General features: G+C 45.9%; 1 pseudogene; it reads right to left on the bottom strand.

Annotated features, from left to right (window-relative positions):
- The window catches only part of LOC136520016 (ABC transporter C family member 13-like), a 119,015-nt pseudogene that overhangs the window by 2,234 nt on the left and 97,129 nt on the right, over positions 1 to 19,652 (bottom strand).

The raw sequence follows: 19,652 nt of genomic DNA, 5'->3' as shown, positions 1-19,652 counted from the left end.
TGAATTTGTCTAAATGCAACTAGAATGCTTACTTCATTCTGGAAAGCTCTTATTGTTGATGAACCATCAAGTGTCTCTGAAAGATGAATAGATTTGTGAACGAGCAACGCTATCAAGTCGCCGTACTTCACGTGATGTAGACCTGTAATAGAACTGTACATAGCATTAGTTTCTTTCTCCATAAGGTACAGCCTAGATATATACCGTGATGCACTGTGTTAACTAAGAGAAAAAGAGGATTAACTGTTACACACTGCTGTATTAAAGTATGGATTTTATATAGTCTAAAGGGCTCAGTTAATGCATCAATACAGAAATAAATGAGTGAAATTGGTACCAGCAGCTTCCTATAGATAAGCCAGAGTGGAAGTAAGATGAGTAAGAAGGAAACCTTCAGACCAAACATTCATGAAATACAAGAAACATGGTTTAGTCTCTTTTCTGAAGTACAAGGCTGGCCCTAAACTATTGTTTACATAATTTACCTGTGAATAAGACAAAACAACCAGAGTGCCGAGTAAGCTGAAGAAGTTGGCCACAAATATATTGAGGATGAAAGGAAGAGAATCATCAACGGTGTACAGGTCTGACGATAATCTGAAAGTTCATAAAGCGTCGTCAAGGCGAAGGGGCGTTTCAACCTTTTTAAGCTTACTAAAAACTAGAGGTGATCTGATGAATAATGTTGCCCAAGAACACAAGTAGATCTCAGATTTGGTAAAGCCCATAGGCCGCTTGGATTGAATCTGAAATTGCAATGACTTAGAATACAATATGGTCTGCCACTGCTTATATAGCAAAGTGGCTTTACCTACTCTAGCATATTCTGCTGCATAAAACAGATGCCTAACTTGGGTGCTAAGATACCCGAAACTCCTTAGACAGGAAAGTAAGATACAAGCAACTAGGCTTAACTATCCATCTCCCCCTAAGCCTAGTGCTGAGTGATCTGCTTCAGCCCAATCCTCCTCATCTCCATGAACTTGGCCTTGCCCGGCGACTTGGTGAATATGTCTGCCAGCTGATCAGTAGTGGCGATGTGGTTGGCCTTAATGCTCCCGTCCTCCAAGCAGTCTCTGATGAAGTCGTACTTGATCCGAATGTGCTTGCTCCTGTCATGGAAGATCGGATTCTTGGCCAGAGCTAGAACAGACTTGCTGTCCACCTTCAACTCCATCACATCAACCTTTTTGCCAAGAAGCTCCCTGAGCAACCCTGACAGCCACAGAGCTTGTGTTGCTGTAGTGGTGGCGGCGATGTACTCTGCCTCGTAGCTTAACAACGCCACAACCTTCTGCTTGATGGACTGCCAGTTGACCAAGCAATCATCAAGGAAGAACATAGTTCCACTGGTGCTCTTGCTTGTATCGATGTTGCCGGCGAGGTCACTGTCGCAGTAGCCGACGAAGTGCGCCGTGCCGGGAGCCCTCTTGTAGTGCAGACCATAGTCCAGGGTCTCAGCCACGTAACGGAGAACGCGCTTCACGGCCTGTAGGTGCTCCACCATGGGCCGCTCCATGAACCGACTCACGTACTCGACCGCGAACGCCAAGTCCGGCCGGGTGTGCACCAGATACCAGAGGCTGCCGACAAGCCGCCGGTAGTGCGTGGAGTCCACCTCCTCCGCCATGCTGTGACGGCTGAACCTAAGCTTCTCCTCCATTGGCGTGTGAGCTAGGTTGCAGCCAGCCATCTCGCCGAGCTCGAGGATCTGCTTGGCGTAGTGAGCCTGACTGAGGGTGATGCCGCTGGCATCCTGGCGCACCTCAACGCCAAGGTAGAAGCAGAGAAGGCCAAGGTCGCTCATGTCGAACTTCTCCTTCATCTACGCCTTGAACTTCTCCACCTCTTCTTCCTCGGCGCCGGTGATGATCAGATTGTTGACGTAGACGCCGACGAGCACGACAATGCGCCCGCTGCCCCGCTAGTACACCGCCGCCTCGTGCGCGCTCTGTTGAAAGCCCATAGCCTTGAGCATGGCATCCAACTTCGCATTCTAGGCGCACGGTTCCTGCCGTAGGCCATTGAGAGCCTTGCGTAGGCGGTACACCTTGTCTTCTTCTCCATCGACGACGAAGCCAGGCGACTGACGCACGTACACCTCTTCCTTGAGGTCACCATTGAGGAATGCAGACTTCACGACCATGTGGTGCACCCGCCATCCTTCTTGGGCTGCCAGCGCGAGGAAGACACGGACCGACTCCATGTGTGCCACCAGAGCAAACGTGACGTCGTAGTCGATGCCTTCTTGCTGGACAAAGTCGCATGCCACCAGCCGTGCCTTATGCTTGGTCACCGCCCCTTATCATTTTTCTTTAGCTTGAAGACCCATTTTAGGGTGATCGGGCAATGATTAGCAGGCTTATCAACAAGCTCCCAGGTCTTGTTCTTCTCCATAGACTAGAGCTCCTGCTTCATCACCGCTTGCCAAGCTGGATCGCCTTGCGCCTCAGCATAGGTGGTTGGCTCACCGGCGTGCATCAGGTGTAGCTGGGCGAAGAGTCATGGTGTCGGCCCTGGTGGAGTCCCGTCACCGATGATGTTGGTAACCATGCGATAGCGAAGAGGTTCATCGTCGTAGAATGCGTCCAGATGGTCCTCATCATCCTCCAGCGGCATGGTGTACTTGATCGGAGGTTGATCGGTGGGTGGCAGTGTAGCAGTGGGGGAGGCAGGTGATGCCACAATCGATGGCACCATTGGTGAAGCCGGCTGGGGCACAGGTGGAGTGCCAGCTGTTGCCGTCGCACTCTTGAGCTCCCTCAGAGCTGGTGATGGTGAGCGTGGTGGAGCTAGGGACGTCGTCGGCGGTGTTGATGCCTCGGTCGTCGATGAAGATGCACCTTGTGCTCCCCTAGCTCCTCCAGACCATACGTAGTCGACGATGAACTCTTTCACCGCTGATGCCGAGCTCTCTCCCGCCTTGGTCCAGTCCTAGCCTTGTCCTTCATCGAAGACGACGTCGCGCGTCACACGCATGCGCTGGGACTCTGGGTCGAGGACGCGGTATGCCTTGGCACCCTCGGCATACCCGATGAAGACCTTGGGCCGGCTATGATCATCGAGCTTCTTCACTTGGTTCAGCTCCTTCGTGAAGACGAGGCAGCCGAACGTGCATAGGTGAGCGACCACCGGTGGCCTTCCATGCTAGGCCTCGTACGGGGTCTTACCTTGCAAGCTCTTCATCGGTGATCGGTTCAGCAGATGAACTGCAGTCACCACCGCCTCCCCCTGGTACTTGGCTGGCATGCCACGCGGCTTCAGCAATGCCCGCGCCATGGCCACCATCGTCTGATTCCTCTCCACGACTCTGTTTCTGCTGTGGCATGTAAGGGGTAGTGAAGTGGCGCTGGATGCCTTCATCCACAGAGTGGACGGCGAACTCCACGGCGGTGAATTCTCGGCCGTTATCGGTGCGTAGCACTCGGAGCTTGCGTACACTCCCCTTCTCTACCATTGCTTGTAGGTGCTTGATGGCGTTCGTAGTAGCGTCCTTGGTCGTTAGGAGGGCCACCCACATGTATCGAGTGGCATCGTCCACCAGCAATAGGAAGTAGCACCTATTGCCAGGAGTCGCCGGTGTCATAGGCTCGCAAAGGTCACTGTGGACAAGCTTGAGTAGCCCCAGTGTGCGGTACTAGGCTTTAGCTAGGAAAGGGGCCCTCCTTTGCTTGGTGATGACGTAGGTGTCATAGAACTACCTAATGTGCTTGATCACCGGTAGTCCACACACCATGTCCTCCTTGCCAAGCTTGTGTAGCGCGTCAAAGTTGAGGTGGCCATAGCGTTTGTGCCAGCGCCACGCCTCATCATCTTTGCATGCGGTGAGGTAGAGCGGAAGAGCCATCTCAAGGTAGAGGACGTAGAGGCAGTTGGCGCCATGCCGGACCCTAACCAGAAGCCACCCATGCCGATCCTAGATCCTCAGCACGCCCTTGTTGATCTCCACCTTTGAGCTACCTTCATCTAGCTGGCCGAGGCTCATGATCGAATTATGTAGCACAGAGATGTAGTAGATGTCGTGAAGCACCCAGTGCTCGCCAGTATTGCCCTTGAAGACGGTCGATCCAATGCCTTGAATCTCCACCCTTGAGGCGTCGTCAAACTTCACCATGCCTTGGACATTGCAGTCGAGGTCGGTGAACAGCTCATGATGGCCAGTCATGTGGTGGGTGGCGCTGCTGTCGAGGTACCAGCCATCAAGCTTGTCCTTGCTGAAGCCCGTGTTGAGGAAGACATAGGCTCATGGCTCCTCGATGTTGAGGTCGACGATGGACTCGATGTAGAAGCTCAAAGCTTGCGCCTTGCCGCTGCTCCCTTCGCGTCCAGCTCTAGGAATCCATGCATGAGAAATAGAGCAGCCTCCTCTACTTCTACGATGTTTGCCATGCCGCCACGCTCGTGATCACGCCTAGGATGGGGGCAATCCCTGTCCAGTGCACGACGTGATTGCAGTCGAGGCAGGTGTCATCACGGTTCGCCTTGCGTTCACCGGTGGCGGCGCCTGCCTTGTCCACCTATCCTCCGTCGCTGTCATGATCTCCCTTGGGCTTGTTCTTGCCGCCACGGGGACACCGACGATGGTCCTTGGATGATCCAATGCTTTTGAAAGTGCATTTGCCCCCTATGTGGGTTTTGGTATATTGATGACATCTAAATTAGAGACTAATGAGATCTTAATGAGATATATTACAACTTTAGTCCCTTATAAGAATTAAAGAGTTGATCTAAGATGAAATGGTATCCCTCAATTCTTGAAGTTGAAAAGGAGGACGAACTCAAAGCGCTCTTCAAAGTTTTTATCTTTCTTTTTGAGTTTAGGTTTTGCCGTACTATAAAGAGGGGTGCAATTCTAACTGGTTTGAGGACGATAGAGTGCTCAAGTATGAAAATAAAATCAAAAGAGAGATACTCTAGCACTTGACGAGCTCGTAGAATATTTTTTTGGAGACTTTTGGTGTCAGAAGTCCCGAATTAGGTTGGAAGTCCCGATGCTTAATCACTTAGCCTACGCGGTGATAGTGGCTGTCGGAAGTCCCGACGTGAGTTAGAAGTCCTGACTTAGGTCGAGAGTCCCAACGCCTAGACCCTTGGTTGGCCAGCTGACCACCTTCGTCAGAAGTCCCGACGTATGTCGGGAGTCCCGACCATCAGAAGTCCCGACGTATGCCAGGAGTTTCGATGTTGACTTGCTCATGCTGACTTTGACCTTGCTATGAACAATGTTTTCTATAGAGGTCAGAAGTCCCGAGATCTGTGTCTAAACTTCCGACGTAGATCTGAATGGTCAGATTTCTATTATGAGTATAAATAGCTCTCTCCTCTCTTCTAACTGTTACTCATTCATTGCAACCTACTCACGGCCAAAATAGCTCCCAAGCATTCAAGGCTCTCCTCTCCCCTTTGCTCCTAACTTCAATTCCCCCAAGGATTTGAGTGATAGGACTTTGGCAAGCTTGAGCACTTGATTTCTTCATCAAGCCAGTTGGATTTGCGTCTATTACTCTTGGGGCTTTGCCCCTAGCTGGCTAGGTGTCGCCCAAGAGTTTCCATCTTGTGGAAGAGCCTTGGGAAGTTTGTATTACCCTTGATTTCTTAGTGCAAAGCTCAAGTGACCTTTGTGGTTGCCTTGAGAGAGGCAAGGAGGTGAAAGAGTCTCTGACCTTTGTGGTCACCTCAACAATGAGGATGTAGGAACTACTTTGTGGGGTTACCGAACCTTGGGATAAATTCTTGTGTCCCGTGTGCTTGTTGTTTTTGTGATTTGTTCAAAATTACTTGTATTTGTTTGTCTCTCTATCTCCCAAGCTTCATTTTAGGGTTTGGACTCGATCTATGATTTAGAGACATTTCAGCATCAAGGGAGTGACCCAACATCTTCATCTTACCACTAGGAAGTGGGGTTGTAAGATTATTTATCCACAAAGTTAAATTTGGCACTGCTTTTGTAGTTCACGTAGACGTCGGGACTTCTAACAGTTTGTGTTGGAACTTCTGACGACGTTAGGAGTTCCAACCCAAACTGTCGAGACTTCTGACAGTGGCTGACAAATTTGAACTTAGCATTTGTAGTAAATTTTTAGATACGTCTGTTCACCCCCTCTCTAGGCATTGTTAGATCATTTCAATTGGTATCAAAGCTTGGTCTTCTTTTAGCGCTTCACCGTGTGAGAAGAAACAATATCGGACACCAAAAAGATGAAAGTCGATGCCACCGAGATGGCCAAGCAAATTGCAAAGGAGTTGATGGCTGAGCAAGCTAAGTTTTTCCAAGATTAAATGAAGAAGACACAAGACCTATGGTGATGGAAGGAAGAGGTACAAGAAGAGGTTTTGCTATGGGTGTGGTAAAACCGGTCACTTCATTGCCGATTGTCCCAAAGAGAAGAAGAAGAACAAGTACAACAAGGATGATGACAAGAAGAACAAATGCAAGAAGAATGGTGAAGCTCATCTTGGTGAAGAATCGTAGTCAAATGATAGTGATTCAAGTTATGATGAGAAGAAGAAGAAAGGAGCCGCAAACATCACCATCCATCACTCTTCATCACCAACCATGATTTTCAGTGACTCGTCTTCACCACCAAAACTCTTCCCTATCTTCATCACCGAGGCTCTTCTCCAACCTCATCGATAATGAATACTGCACTCCAACTTACCTCATGGCTAAGGGGAAGAAGGTACATGACTCACCCGATCCTTCTATTGATGAGTATGATAGTTGTGATGAGAATATAGAAGAAATTGAAGCAACCATGATAATTTTTTTTTGTAAAATGGTCTTCACCAAGATAAAAACCCTAATGAAGAAATTAGAGAAGAGGGATAGGTGCTTGGAGTTGCAAGGTGAAATAATCACTCAAGAGAGAGATAAAAACCATGTACTTCAAGCATCTATCGCCAAGGAAAGAACGAAGGTTGAGAAGTTAACAGTAGAATTATCTGTAGCCAATGACTTAATTGGGAAATGGACTAACGAACATTCTTCGGTTAATGACACAATAGCTAGAGTCAAGAATGCAAAAAGTTTAGCTCAAGAAAGCCTTATAAGCTTGGAAGAAAAATACCATAATCTTGAGTTAAACTATATCACTCTTTGGGATAGCACTTCAACTTCTCCTAAGGCAACCGAAGACTCTAATGTCTCCACTAGTAATGGTTGTAAAAGATGCTATAAAATTGATGTAAATGCATATGCAACTAACCTTGTTGAGCTAGAGAAGAAAGACAAGGAGATACATAGGTTGAAGATGATCTTGAAGAATGGGTGCAAGTGTCAAGAGCAATCCAACAAGACAATATACAAGTCATCAAGGCACCCATCAATCAAGGAAGGCATTGGCTACAATAGGTATGATGGCAAGGCCAATGGAAGGAACATGATTAATGATGTGCCTTGTGTGAAGTTCAACAAGGGTGTTACCCTTGATGAGCTCATATGCAAGGCAAACAAGGTCTACATTCTCAAGGTTGCACCTACAAGTGAGAAGACAAACAAGACGAAGCAAGTGGAGGGCCCCAAGCCACAAGCACCACTCCCATGATGCTATGCTAGTGATTATATGTGTTGTTGGGCAAGGATGGCAAGATCATGGTGAAGTATGTTAGTGCCCATAAGAGGAAGGAGATTCTGAGGAGTGTTTGGGTGCCCAAATTTTATGTGATTAACCCCTATGACCCAAATCTTTTTAGGTACCTAAAACCAAAGCTTGATTTGTCTTTGTAGGAATATTCCTCTGGCAGAATAAGTTGGGTGTTGGATAGTGGATACACCAATCATATGACCAGAGAGAAGGACATGTTCACATCATTCCTACCTAGTTATGACCAAAGTGGAAACATTGTATTTGGTGACAATGGAAAAGGAGAAGTTCTCGGTTTGAGTAAAATTGCTATCTCAAATGATAATTCTATTTCTAATGTTTTACTTGTGAATTCATCAAGATATAATTTGTTGTCCATTTCACAACTTTGTGAGATGGGTTACAATTGTCTCTTTACAGATAAGGGTGTGGAAGTCTATAGAAGGGAGGACTCCTCTATTGTATTTACGGGTCATTTAAAAGAGAGACTCTATCTAATTGATTTCACATCAAATAGAGTAAATCCCGAGACTTGTTTAATAGCAAAATCTAGCATGAGTTGGCTATGACATCGCCGTCTTGCCCATGTTGGGATGAGGAACTTGGCCAAACTTCAAAAGGATAATCATATCCTTGGACTAACAAATATTTCTTTTGAGAAAGATAGAATTTGTAGTGCATGCCAAGTGGGAAAGCAAGTTGAACATATCCCATCAAGAATGTTGTGACAACCGAAAGGCCATTGGAATTGCTTCATATGGACATATTTGGACCCATCGCTTACATAAGCATTGGTGGTAACAAATATGGTTTCATAATTGTTGATGATTATTCTCATTTCACTTGGGTATTCTTTTTGCATGAAAAGAGTGAAGTGCAAGGCATCTTCAAAAAGTTTGCAAGGAGAGCCCAAAATGAGTTTGATGTCCAACATTGAAGAGTTCCTTAATGAAGAAGGAATCAAGCATGAGTTTTCGGTTCCATACACTCCACAACAAAATGGTATTGTAGAGAGAAAGAAACAAACTCTCATAGAAGCCGCAAGAGCAATGTTGGATGAGTACAAGACTCCAATCAATTATTGGGTGGAAGCGGTCAACATGGCTTGTCATGCTATCAACCGCCTATACCTTCACAAGAAAAGAGAAAAGACCGCCTATGAACTTCTAACTGGTAAAAAGCACTACTTTAGAGTTTTTGGATCTAAGTGTTTCATACTTAATAAGAAATCCAAAAGCTCAAAGTTTGCACCAAAGGTTGATGAAGGTTTCATGCTTGGTTATGGTACTAATGAACATGGATATCATGTTTTAAATAAAACCACCGGTTTAATTGAAATCGCGGTAGACGTGACTTTTGATGAAACCGATGACTCTCAAAAGGAGCAAGTCAATGTTGAGATTGTAGGTAATGAAGAAGCTCCGCATAAAACTATCAAGAAGCTTGCCATTGGTGAAGTAAAGCCCATCGAAGTACAAGATGAAGATGAAGACACTATTGTGCATGTTGATCATGATCCTACCATTCATCATGTTCCAAGCAATGAACATGGTGAAGCTTCCACATCAAGAAATAATCAAGATGGAAGATCAAATAATGCACAAGGTCATTCACATCAAGATGGTGCTAACAATGGTGATGAGCAAGCTCGACCTCAACTCAACAATTAAGAAACAAGTGAAGACAACCCTCCACAAGACCATGGTTTTGATCCTCCAATCAGTCAAGATCATGATGATGAAGATGATGGTCCCATCCAAAGATCAACTCAAGTGCCACATCCAAGAGTTCATCATTCCATTCAATGGGATTATCCCGTTGATAACATATTGGGGAGCATTCGATGAGGGGTAATGACATGTTCCCGTTTAGCAAGGTTTTGTGAACATTACTCATTTGTTTCTCCTTTGGAACCTCGTAGGGTGGAGGATGCACTTGATGATCTAGATTGGATGATAGCCATGCAAGAGGAGCAGAACAACTTCACTTGGAATGAAGTTTGGTCCCTTGTGGAAAGGCCCAAGCAAAATGTGATTGGAACCAAATGGGTTTTCCACAACAAGCAAGATGAGCATGGCATGGTGATAAGGAACAAGGCAAGGTTGGTGGCTCAAGGGTTCACTTAAATTAAAGGCTTGGATTTTGGGGAGACCTATGCACCGGTGGCAAGTCTTGAATCAATTCATTTTATACTTGATTATGCTGCACATCATGATTTCAAGCTATATCAAATGGATGTAAAAAGTGCATTTCTCAATGGCCCTCTATCCGAGTTGATGTATGTAGAGCAACCACCGGGATTTGAAGACCCCAAGTATTCCAACCACGTCTACAAGCTCAACAAGGCGCTCTATGGGCTCAAACAAGCTCCTAGAGCATGGTATGATTGCTTGAAGGATTTCCTACTCAAACAAGGGTTTGAGATAGGAAAGGCGAATGCTACTTTATTTACTCGCAAAGTCAATAATGATATCTTTGTTTGCCAAATATATGTCAATGACATAATATTTGGTAGCACTAATGTGGCTTTTTGTGAGGAATTTAGTAGGATTATGATGAATAGGTTCGAGATGTCCATGATGGGAGAGTCGAAGTTCTTTCTTGGATTTCAAATCAAGCAACTCAAGGATGGCATGTTCATAAGTCAAACCAAGTACACCAATTGCATGTTGAAGAAGTTTGACATGGACAAGGCCAAGCCCATCAAGACACCTATGTCAACCAATGGGCACCTTGACTTTGATGAATTAGGAAAGGTTGTCGATCAAAAGGTATATCGCTCCATGATTGGATCCCTCCTTTACCTTTGTGCATCTAGGCCCGATATTATGCTTAGCGTATGCATATGTGCAAGATTTCAAGCTAATCCAAAAGAATGTCATTTGATGGTTGTTAAGAGAATTTTTTGGTATTTAGTGCACACTCCTAATCTTGGCTTATGGTATCATAAGGGCTTCACTTTCGAGTTACTTGGCTATTCCGATTCGGATTATGCCGGTTGCAAAGTAAACCGAAAGAGTACTACCATGACTTGCCAATTTATTGGTCGGTCTTTGGTGTCTTGGAGTTCTAAGAAGCAAAACTCTATTGCTTTGTCCACCACTGAAGCCGAGTATGTGGCGGCCGTGCATGCTATGCCCAACTGAAGGGACCGAGGATGCCACCTAGAGGGGGGTGAATAGGCGTTTTTAAAAATTCAACCCTTCAAAATGCATAAATGATTAGTGAAGGAATTTTTGATGTCATGGAAATCCCAAATCAGAGAAATGAACCCCTCACGAGTCAACCACTGAGTATCTAACAAGTAATAATATGTCTAGGAGCCACAAACCTACAACACAAGAGTTAGAACTGAGAATGAATAAAATCAGCACAGAGTGCAAATACTGGACACGTTCGGTATTCACGGGCTGGGCACTTTAAACCCCAAAATGCTCCTTTCGATTCCCCTTGCTTCCAAGCTACAGGCACTGTCGGGCAACCTGTAAACAAGCTCAATCAATACACAAGGATCTGTTGAGTCCTACTCTCTATTGAGGGGGCTACGAGCAACCCAACAAAGGTCAACTCTAGAGGACCACGAAGGCCACTCTAGCCAGAGTCTTTTCCAACTCCTTTTTCCTCCTTCCACTAGCTTGATTCCTTCCCTTGCGGTGGTGGAATCAAACCGTTACAAACTTTTTGAGGCACACCACAAGCTCTTAATTGCTCTCCAGTGACGCCTAGCCATCAAGGACCGAAGAGTCTAAGAGTAAAAAATGCAAATCACGAGATCGACAAATATGCACAAGTGCTCAAGGGTGGCTTGCTCTCGATTTGAATCTCACTCAACCCACAAGATGGATTTTGCAAGTTTGAATCAATCGCTCACTAAGAGAGGATTGGAGAGTGTTCTCAAGGCTAAAAAACATGTGAGAATGTCAGCAGAATTAGCAGCCTCCAAAGTTGGAGGCTAAGAGGTATTTATAGCCCTTTTGAAAAACTTGCCGTTATGTAGCCATTGGAGAATACCGGACACGTCTGGTATCACGTCCGGTATTGGCCGTACAACCCCAACGGTCACAATGTCAGTAAAGCTGCAAGGCGTTGGAACTCCTGACGTTTACAGAACTCTTGACCCCCAAAACTTCTGACGTTAGTCGGAACTCCCGACCAACCAAACCGAGAACACCGAGAAGGTTGCTTTGGCTGGGCAAATACCGGACATGTCCAGTATCAATACCAGACAACCAGACTCACCAAAAATAGGTTAGCTCTTTTAGCTCTCAAACACTCAAACCTCACATGGGTTGGCTTGAGCACTTAAGAATAAATATCTATCAACATGATGCATCCCTCTTAATAGTATGGCATATCTATAAACTCAAGATCAAATGAAAACAGAATTTGAAGCGCTTGAGTTGATTTCCCTTGAACTGAAATGCCATATACTTCAATGATCATCAAGTGAGGGTGTCAATCATGTCGATCTTGATTTTCTCCTTGAGTAAAGCCATCTTGAGCATGTGACTTGATTCCATTCAACAAATGTGAGTTAACTCCAAATGTATCAAGTCACTTCTATAATTCAGCCAATGTGTTTAATTCTTCACTTCAATGTGACCGTCATAGTTTGATTGGTACCTCAACTAAATGCAAGTATTTCCTGCTTCACCCTAGCTAGGTTCCTTAGTCACCAAGCCATCGCTTGCCCTTCACCCTTGCTTAGTACCTCAAAGCCTTTCCTTGCTATCTTCACCATCTCAAGCCATCAAGTCACACTTGGTGTTGAATCATTCATCAAGATCATTTGTATAAATGTCTTTCAATGTAGCAAGCTTTAGAAGGTGAGACCATTCCATATGCAATCCCTCATGTCTCTTTAATTATTTGTCAACGGGCTTGCTTTCATATGAATCACCGAAATCCCATAATGAATAAGCCTTGCACGAATTATATTTGCATTGTTGTCTTGTGTTTGAACTATATTGTTTATACAACAACGCATCATTTTGGCTTTCATCAATTACATGTGAGATAACCCATTTCCTGTCCAACACTTAGCAAATGGGTTAAACCTTTAATCACATTGTCATTCAATCATCCAAAACCCACTTTAGGGCTTGATGCACTTTCACCAACTACTTTGGATGAAGCAAACTGTCAAAGACTTTGGTTGTGAGTTAACCAAGATTCCTCTTTTGTGTGACAATGAGAGTGCCATTAAGTTGGCAAACAACCCTGTAAACCACTCTTGAACAAAGCATATAGACATCCGGCATCACTTTTTGAGAGACCACGAAGCCAAAGGAGATATCATAATTCATCATGTGAGCACCAAAAAGCAACTAGTCGATATCTTCACAAAGCCCCTAGATGAGTCAAGATTTTGTGCTTTGAGGAGTGAGCTAAATATCATTGATTCTCGTAACATGGCTTGATGTCTTGCACATACAATTGTTTGATCTAGTTAGGAGAAAAAGGATTGTGAAAACATTGTGTGAAATTTCAAAATCTATTTTATATTTTTCATGTGTGACTATTGCTTTGTGATGCCTGTTTAAAACCTATTCACACTTGAAAATGGTCTTTTCCATCATATATGTGCCCTGCACTATGTGGTTAGTTCAAACTAATTAGTTGCTGAATTAGCCTGGGTCAGAAGTCCCGACGTGTGTCGGAACTCTCGACGACTAGAAGTCCCGGCGCCACCGCCGGAACTCCTGGCTCATGCTGGTACTCCCGACACTGGCTGGTTCACATCCTTTATTTTAACCCTGTTTTGACTGTCCGCGTGACTTGACCTAGGGTTAAACTCCTTTTTGACTGGCCTAGCCCAGTTACTCTCCGCCCCTCCCCTCACGCTCTCCCTCCCCGCACTGCTCGTGCACCGCCACCTCCACGCTCCCTGCTATCCCCGTATGCTGCGCCACCCTCTCGACGCCCGCGCCCCTCCTCGAGAGTCTCGGCGACCACGCCCCCGGAAGTCCCAATGTCCGTCGGCCCCTCGTGCCCCCCTAGAGTCCCAACATTGCTGATGTCCTACTCTTCTTCCTCATCCATATGGTGACCTCCGAGTGACGTGGTGGGTGTGGATCTGCTCAAGGCCATCGCTACTATCGTGGATTATGTCTTCTTTCTCCCTCTCCTTCCTCTCTCAAGGTACAACTATTCTCCTCACCCTATTTTCCAATGTACCTTCCTTGTCTCCGTTTCTCTTCTCTTCTACCCCTCTCTCTTCCCTCCCTGTGTGAATGTCTGCATAGATCTGGAGCCTCATGCGGGGGATTGCAACCTTGTGCGTCGGAGGTCCCGACGGTGGTCGGAACTTCCGACCATCAAAAGTCCCGACCTACATTGGAACTCCTGACCCTCAGTTGCCCTTCCCCTCCTGTTTCTCCACCTCTGCACCTTCATTTCACCTTGTTGTTCTTTATTCTTAGCCCTACTCCTTGTTCTCTCTGCAGCCATGGCATCCCATGCTGACGACAGTCCTCGAAGGCGTAAAGAGAAGAGATCTAAGCGCAACCAAGATCGCACTGCTGCTCCCAAGCCATCTGGCTGCACCAAGGTGGCATGTCCCCATGATGGTGCCAGTGGTTCACGTGCTCAGGCCGCTGCACATGGCCATAGTGGTCAAGGGTCGGCTGCTTCTCCTCCTCATCTAGCTCGTGCCTTTGTTGGTGATGATCCGATAGTGGATAAAGAAGAAGAAGCCCTAGAGCGCACTGGCCGCACCATCACTACCCAGATTCTACATACACCATGTAGCGGTCCTACCTTTGTCAGTGATCTCGTTCCTTTTGAGGGTCCTCTGCCAGTCCTCTGGGAGCCCTAGCTTGCTCCTAATCCCTATGGCGGCTTCATTCCTCCATTGTCGGTTGATTACCATCATAGGGTCCAGGACATCAGGACAATGCAAGGCTAGAATCTCTATAATGAGGATGAGAAGGATCTTTAGCTTGAGTATCATTTTTGACATCCCTTCCATTTTGACTTCTATCACTCGCTGATTTATCACAAGTTTCTACGGAAGGGTGAGCCACCGGTTATTCAAATGAAGGTCATTGATGCTTATTCCCTTAGTCTATTCGAGGAGCTAGAGCTGGAGTAGCTGGTTCATGATTTGCGCACAATGGGGCTAAACCACTTGTTAGAGTTTCATAAGCATTGGAATAATGAGATCATCTGTTAGTTTTATGCATCCTATCACCATGAGAGAGACTCTACAGGTGCCGTTGACATCATCCATTGGACCACTGAAGGCAAGCACTACAAGGTGGATTTCATCATTTTCTCTTGCCTTCTTGGTTTGAATGATTATGACCGCACTTCACCTGAGCTTACTAAGTATGAGGATGTGGCTATAGAGGAGTACCAGTACATGTATCTTGATGGTTATTCTGCTAATGGACAGACAGTGTATCTGAAGCCCTACTTTTATGTTCTGAACAACATTCTTTGTCAGATACTATATCCGAAGGGTGGTGACTCCACTTATCTTTATGATGATTCTCAAAAGGTGCTTCAGTGCTTTGGTCATGATTTCAACAAGTTCTCCATTAGTCGCTACATTTAGAACAAGATTCATGATGTGAGTGAGGATCCTGTGAGGCACTATCTATATGCCCCCTATCTTATGCATGTGATTGAGCAAGTGTCAGGCATTCGGTTCCCCACTGATTCATCTCATAAGGTTCTCAAGATTACCAACAAGACATCTATTACAGCTACTAGGGAACTGAAGAAGGCTTCTGCTACTTCTCATGCTTCGTTCTCTCGCTCTCGCCATGGTGCTTCACCACCTGCTGCTTCTTGTGCTTCTAGTGCTAAGCCACTCTCCTCCTCCTCTAGTAAGAAGCCTAGCAAGTTCAAGTTTCTCATGACCTACATGTTTGGACAATGCTATGCTAGTTCTCAACGTGAGCATGACATGTAAGAGAGGCTCTACCATTTGGAGCAGCGCGCTGGTATTGAGTCCTCACCCGCCGCCGCTTGTGCCTCCCCGTAATCCTTTGGCGCTTTATGATGAGGTTTGTGCAGCATATGAGGACAATGCTTCTTCTCTCCCTCATGGCAAGAGCAAGGCTACTGAAGAGGACAAGGACTACATCGAGGAAGATGAAGATGACGACGACAACGATGATGGTGGTGACCACGATGATGATGAGGACTACGAGGATGAGTAGTTGTTTCTCTCCCGTGGCCTACCCCTTTTTGGCACTTGTTGACAAAGGGGGAGTGTTAGACTTTGATTATATCATGTAATAGGTTAGTTGATCGCTTAGAGTTTATGAGACTTTGAACTAAGTGGTTTGTATTAACTATGTCGTGTGGTGGCACTACGTGATGGACAACTATATATTTGTGTGTGTGATGGATGATTGTAGGACAAGTAATGTTTATCTATCTATCGTTTTACCTTGTGCTTGTCTCTACTTGTGATGGTGGATGTTATTTTTGATGGCCATGTGTTGTTCAAGTTTTTATTTTGAGATCTTGGCCATCAAATTCTCTTTTACTTGTGTGAATATATCATGTCATATTGCATATCTTTTTCATGGATATATACTTATTTACATACACTTATTGCACCCCACGAATTGCAAAAATTTAGGGGGAGCTTTTGTGTCTTGATATATGCAAATGATGAATAAATGATTATCATTGAAATTCAAATTCATCACATATATAAAGGGGGAGCTCTATAAATTTGGGGTTCAAAAGCTTAAATTCTTTCATTTTTATAAAAGCCTAAGTTGGTTGTCATCAATTACCAAAAATGGAGAGATTAAAAGTGCATTTGCCCCCTAGTGGGTTTTGGTGCATTGATGACATCCAAATTAGGGACTAATGAGATCTTAATGAGATATATTGTAGCTTTAGTCCCTTATAAGAATTAAAGTGTTGATCTAAGATGAAATGATATCCCTCAATTCTTGAAGTTGAAAAGGCGGATGAACTCAAAGCGCTCTTCAAAGTTTTTATCTTTCTTTTCAAGTTTAGGTTTCTTCGTAATATAAAGAGGGATGCAAGTCTAAGTGGTCTGAGGAAGATAGAGTGCTCAAGTATAAAAATAAAATCAAAAGAGAGACACTCTAGCACTTCATGAGCCTGTAGAATATTTTTTGGAGACTTTTGGTGTCAGAAGTCCCGACACCTAGTCACTAGCCTGTGCGGTGAGTGCGGCCATTGGAAGTCTCGATGTGAGTCAGAACTCCCGACAGTCAGAAGTCCTGACTCAGGTCAGGTGTCCCGATGCCTAGACCCTTGGCTGGCCTGCTGACCGCCTTCGTCGAAAGTCCCAACGTACGTCAGGAGTCCCGATCATCGAAAGTCCTGACGTACGCCCGGAGTTACGACATTGACTTGTTCAAGCTGACTTTGACCTTGCTGTGAACACTATTTTCTATAGAGGTCAGAAGTCTCGAGATCTGCGTCGGAACTTCTGATATAGATCTGAACGGTTAGATTTCTACTATGAGTATAAATAGCTCTCTCCTCTCTTCTAACCATTACTCACTCATTCATTGCGACCTACTCACTGCCAAAACAACTCACAAGAATTCAAGGCTCTCCTCTCCTCTCCCCTTTGTGTGATAGGAGAGTGGATTGAGTGAGAAAATCACTTTGGCAAGCTTGAGCACTTGATTTCTTCATCAAGCTAGTTGGATTTGCGTCTATTACTCTTAGGGCTTTGCCCCTAGCCAGCTAGGCGTCGCCCAGGAGTTTCCATCTTGTGGAAGAGCCTTGGAAAGTTTGTATTACCCTTGATTTCTTAGTGGAAAGCTCAAGTGACCTTTGTGGTTGCCTTGAGAGAGGCAAGGAGGTGAAAGAGACTCCGACCTTTGTGGTCACCTCAACAATGAGGATGTAGGAGCTCCTTTGTAGGGTTGCCAAACCTCGGGATAAATTCTTGTGTCCCGTGTGCTTGTTGTTGTTGTGATTTGCTCAAAACTACTTGTATTTGTTTGTCTCTCTGTCTCCCAAGCTTCATTTTAGGGTTTGGACTCGATCTACAATTTGGAGGCATTTCGGCGTCAAGGGGGTGACCCAACATCTTTATCTTACCACTAGGAAGTGGGGTTGTAAGATTATTTATCCGCAAAGTTAAATTTGGCACTTCTTTTGTAGTTCACGTAGGCATCGGGACTTCTGACAGTTTATGCTAGAACTTCTGACGACGCCGGGAGTTCCGACCCAAACTGTTGGGACTTCCAACAGTGGCTGATAAATTTGAACTTAGTATTTGCAATAAATTTTGAGATGCGCCTATTCACCCCCTCTAGGCATTGTTAGATCCTTTCAGCCTTCCTCCTTCTTCTTCTTCTCAAAGGCACGCCACTGCTCAGCGGTGTACAACAGCTTGCCCCCGACAGTGCTTGGCTCAAAGTCCGGCGCCTGCTCACGGTCCTCCACTGCCTTGAGCCTCCTGGTGACATCCTCAATGGTGAGCTGCTCAAAGTCGAGAAGCGTCTCTATCGACATGACGATCAGCGCATACTTCTTCGGCATGCAGCGGAGAAACTTCTCCACCGCGTGCTCCTCCATGAGGTCAGTGTCGCCATTGCACGCCATCTGCTCCATCAGGATGGTCAGCCAAACGGTGAAGGCCTCGACTTCCTCACCGGGCTAAAAGGCGAGGCCTTCCTACTCCCCTTGGAGGCGCTGCAGCGTCGCTCGACGTACGCGATCACCGCCGGCGCGTGCCGTGGCGATCGACTCCCACGCCAGCTTCGCTGTGGCCTTGTTGGCGATGGAAGCGCCAAGCTCGATGGGGACGGTGGCGCACAGCACCTCTAGCGCCCGGCGATCGTCGTCGTAGCCGACGCCGCTGACGTGGACCGCCTCCCATAGCCGTCGAGCCTATAGCTTGACCTTCATCAGCAAGCTTCACTCGTGGTAGTTCCCGTTGGTGAGCATCGGCCATGGCGTCCCAGCTCCGGAGTCGCGATAGACCATCTGCAGCACCGGCGAGCGCCCGCGACGACCACAACGCCGCTCTAGTGATGACGAGTGGCGGCGGCACCCGATTAGGCTGCATGATCCTCCTCCCGCTGGCTCCAGCTCTAGCTCCATCTCAGCACGCAGCGCCACGGCTGCAGCTACCGCGGCCTGAGCCGCAGCCGCTGCCGCAGCCGCTGCCTCTGCAGCAGCAAGGCGCATCGAGTGGTCATCGGCTCCTTCGGCGCCAACCCTGGCGCCGGCAGCAGCGCGTGCTCTCGCGATTTGGCTAGCGGTAAACATGGCTCTCTGCTCACTCAAGAACCCTAGGCTCTAGATACCAATTGTTGCCAAGGAATACAAGTAGATCTCAGATTTGGTAAAGCCCAGAGGGCAGCTTGGCCATAGGCCGCTTGGATTGAATCTGAAATTTCAATGACTTGGAATACAAGATGGTCTGCCACTGCTTATATAGCAAAGTGGCTTTACCTACTCTAGCATATTCTGCTGCATAAAGCAGATGCCAAACTTGGGTGCTAAGACACCTGAAACTATTTAGACAATGAATAGTAAACAGGAAAGTAAGATACAAGCAGCTAGGCTTAACTATCAAATAAGATACCAGACCTGTTTAGGATCCGACCACTGGGATTTTGGTCAAAGAAACAAATCGGTGCACTGATGATATTTTCAAGAAGAGATGCATGAATATGGATTGCTGCACGGAGGCCACCGAATGCAAAAGAAAATGCCCTTCCCAAAGTGAAAAGAGAATTGATGATGCCAAACATAGCAAGGATAATCTGCACAGGCAAGTTTTTGAATCAGCATAAATGTGCTGAAATTATTTCTTTGTGAACAATGGAACACCAAATTCAACATACTGATTATTATGATTCATGTTCACTTAGTAGAAAGTACTCTTACCAGATAAAATCTTGTGTTGTTGGTGCCTGTGCTGGTATCAACCCAGTAAGTTAACCAAAGATCATTGCCATTACGAGATGCTTGCATTAAGAATGCGCTTAGGAATATTAAAACAACAGCTGACCACCCCGCAAATGCTGCATATTTTCTGTAAAAAAAAAGAACCATTATGAATAATAGATCACACAAGACTGAAATATTTTTACCATTCTATTGTAT

The sequence above is a fragment of the Miscanthus floridulus genome, chromosome 18 (genome assembly GCF_019320115.1).
Source record: "Miscanthus floridulus cultivar M001 chromosome 18, ASM1932011v1, whole genome shotgun sequence".
NCBI lineage: Eukaryota > Viridiplantae > Streptophyta > Magnoliopsida > Poales > Poaceae > Miscanthus > Miscanthus floridulus.
The sequence above is the reverse complement of the archived record's forward strand: the minus strand, read 5'-3'. Positions and strand labels throughout refer to the sequence as shown.